Raw genomic sequence first — 3741 nt, 5'->3', positions numbered from 1 at the left:
AGACTTATACATATATAATAAAATAATATCAATATTATTACTAACATCCATTATGTCCAAGCATGAGGCAATATCAGAGGCATAAATTGCAAAATCTGGCTGTTTGGGGAATGGAGAAGGAATCTGAGCTAGCCTCTTTCTGAACCATGAAGAACCTGGTTCTCTCCTGCCCCTTTCTTCACCCCTGCGCTAGGTGACCTGAAGAAGCAAGTTAGAGCTTAGGCAAATTAGTTTGCCTCTCTAAGCTTCAGTTTCTTATCTAGAAAATGTCAATGATAATACTTTTTTACAGAATTATAGAAAGGTTTACATGTACAGTATAGGTATACTACTTGGCTCCTCATAGATGATTAAGATATTGTAGCTATTATTCTTACTGTCCACATTTTAAATGATAGCTGTAAGGAAATAACCAGGAGGGTAATGTTGGATAGCCAAGGGTCCAGGGATTCCAGGTGTAGGAAACAGAGCTTCGAAGGCCAAACTCTATAAATGCTGAAAGGGATGATTTCAGTTCATGGTTTTCCATTTTGCCTCAAGGTCCAGTAGAAATGCCGTGAACGTGACCATGGCAACATCACAGCCACAGTGCTCTATGAACAGAATTTGTCAATAAACATGAGGCTTTTAGGAGGCAACAGTAATTCATATCTGGCCCAGATCTTCTTCCTGATGTAGGTTCTGAAATTGCATGAGATTTGGAAAGTGTTTAGACTCAGAGTTTGATATTTGAATAAGATCAGCAAATTGTCCCTGATAATGGTTACAAAGAACTGACACTGAGCACCCAGAAGGTAATAGGAGCTCTGTAAAGGGTTTTTGAATTCAATTAAAGTGATCTATCCCCAGGGGTCCTGGACCCTGCTGCTTGAGCATGGCCCAAGCTCTAAGTAGCCTGAGACATCAGGCAATCAAGGCAGCAGGGCACTGCCATTAGTGATAGGCTCTGAAGTCAGATTAGCCTAGGCCCCAAATTCCAGCTCTAGCACTTAACATTTTCACAATCTTGGGTGAGCTACTCAAATTCTCTGTGTCTCAGTTTTCTCATTCTAAAGTGAAGATAATGAAGTACTTCAGAGGGTTATAGTGAGTATCAAAATAAGGATTAAATGAGATAATATTTCTAAAGGGCTTAGAAAAGTACCTAGCAAGCACTCATTGCAAATGCTCAGTAACAGCTAGCTCTGATGTTAAATGGGAAACCTGGTAGTGATGTCAGACAGGTATTGGGTTTTGTGGACCTGACCCTCATAAAAGAGTAGCAGCAAGGCAAGTAGAAACCAAGGCAGCCGAAGTAGTGACAACAGCAACAGCATCTGTTCATCTAAAAGTGAGTCTGGTAAAAGGACTACTTGCTGCTACAGATTCAAGTTTCCAAAACTAAGAGGCATAACCAAAATGATAAAACAGACTTGTCCTTCATAAAATAACATGGTAAACGACAAAGATGAAAGTAAGAAAAAAAGGTCAAGAGGAAAAACAAACTATAAAGCAGCTTAAAAAAGGATGAAGACAGGCCCTAGCCGGTTGGCTCAGTGGTAGAGCGTCGGTCTGGCGTGCAGGAGTCCCGGGTTCGATTCCCGGCCAGGGCACACAGGAGAAGCACCCATCTGCTTCTCCACCCCTCCCCCTCTCCCTCCTCTCTGTCTCTCTTTTCCCCTCCCACAGCCAAGGCTTTATTGGAGCAAAGTTTGCCCGGGCGCTGAGGATGGCTCTGTGGCCTCTGCCTCAGGCGCTAGAATGGCTCTGATTGCAGCAGAGCGACGCCCCAGATGGGCAGAGCATCGCCCCCTGGTGGGCATGCTGGGTGCATCCTGGTCGGGCGCATGCGGGAGTCTGTCTGACTGCCTCCCTGTTTCCAACTTCAGAAAAACACAAAAAAGGAAAAAAAAAAGGATGAAGAGGGCCAGAAGGATGAAGATAATCCAAGAAAAGAGTCAGACGAAAATGGGAAAAAAGAAGTTGAATCAAAAGGGAAAAATTTAGCTAAAACATGGGTTACATCAACCTCTAATGCTGAAGAAGAAGGTGAAAAGAAGAGAAAAGGTGGAAGAAAGATTCAGACTGCTCATAGAAGAAATATGTTGAAAGGCCAATGGAGAAAGAAACAACTCAGAAAATGCAAGCTAGAAGAACAAATGGAAACTGGGCAGCAGAATAAAGTAAAGGAAAGAAGCCAGAAGTTAAGAAAATGGAGAAGAAGCTAGAAACATCAATGGATTCTTGACTTCAAAGGATACATGCTGAAATAAAAAATTCACTCAAAATTGATCATGTTGATGTGGACAGATACACTGAGGCCCTGAATGAACTTGCTTCACTTCAGTTCACAATGCAACAAACTCAGAAACATACAGATGATAACAACACTGAAAAAAATATGGTGATTTAAAGTGAGTCAGATTCTCATGAAGAATACTGCAATATTGTATAATAAGTTTAAAATCATGTTTTGGGGCCCTGGCCGGGTAGTGGGTAGCTTGGTTGGTTAAAGTGTCATGCTGATACCCTAGGTCAGTGGTCGGCAAACTCATTAGTCAACAGAGCCAAATATCAACAGTATAACTATTGAAATTTCTTTTGAGAGCCCAATGTTTTAAACTTATACTATATAAGTAGGTACATTTCTTATCGAGGTAGTGCCTGCACATGGTATTTTGTGGAAGAGCCACACTCAAGGGGCTAAAGAGCCGCTTGTGGCTTGCCAGCCGCAGTTTGCTGACCAGGGCCCTAGGTAACAGGTTCAATTGATGTTTCTCTCTGTCTCTCCTTTCATCTGCCTCTAAAATCAGTAAAATAAATTTTCCAAAAATTTACATAATTTAAAAATAAACAAATAAATAAAAACATGGTTTGGGTGGTATAAGAGATTCTATAACCACACAGTGCTAAATAAATCACCAAACAAAAACAGCATGAGGAAGCAAAAAAAAATCAAAGACCAAGGGCAGAAAAGCCCAAACAAAAACCTAGAAAAGGAGCAAAGAGATTCAAAGACTCTAAATGGAGGATCTGATGCTTAAGATAGTAGTCAACCACAACATAAGAAAGCAAAGACAAAGCTAGCAGTAAGAAAAAGTCATCCAGTGATGAGAGTGGGACGGAACTATCTCAAGCATTCTAGGTTGACACATCTGAAACAAAAAGAACACTTGAGAAATATGTAATGTAATGGTTTTCATTTCAAATATTTAGCCTGATGAAATTTAAAAAAATTTTATAAGCATTGGTTTTGATATTTAAAACTTATTTTGAGGGAGAAAATTTTTTTTATCTTTGTTTAAAAGTAATTAGCCCTGGCCAGTTTGCTCAGAGGTAGAGTATTGGCCCGGCATGTGGAAGTCCTGGGTTTGATTCCCAGTCCGGGCACACAGGAGAAGCGACCATTTGCTTCTCCACCCCTCCTCCATCTCTTTCTCTGATTCTTCTCTCTCTCTCTCCCCCTCCTGCAGCCATGGCTCAATTTTAGCAAGTTGGCCCCAGGTGCTGAGGATGCCTCCGTAGCCTCTCCTCAGGTGCTAAAATAGCTCATTGTTGAGCAACAGAGCAGTGGTCCTAGATGGGTAGAGCATAGCCCTTAGGGGGCTTGCTGGGTGGATACAGGTCTGGCCACATGGCAGTGTCTGTCTCTGCCTCCCAGCCTCTCAATGAAACAAACAAATAAATAAAGTTATTGGATTATTTGTTTAAAAATAGATTTTACATTTTCTAGTTGTATTAGTTTCTGTGGCTTCTGTTTAA

The 3741-nt window shown here is 41.2% G+C and overlaps 1 pseudogene; it reads left to right on the top strand.

The window, feature by feature from the left end:
- Nucleotides 1-618: 618 nt before the first annotated feature.
- On the top strand, nucleotides 619-3124 carry LOC136388432 (PC4 and SFRS1-interacting protein-like; annotated as a pseudogene).
- Nucleotides 3125-3741: the final 617 nt, after the last annotated feature.

This window comes from Saccopteryx leptura, chromosome 1, assembly GCF_036850995.1.
Source record: "Saccopteryx leptura isolate mSacLep1 chromosome 1, mSacLep1_pri_phased_curated, whole genome shotgun sequence".
NCBI lineage: Eukaryota > Metazoa > Chordata > Mammalia > Chiroptera > Emballonuridae > Saccopteryx > Saccopteryx leptura.
The sequence above is the reverse complement of the archived record's forward strand: the minus strand, read 5'-3'. Positions and strand labels throughout refer to the sequence as shown.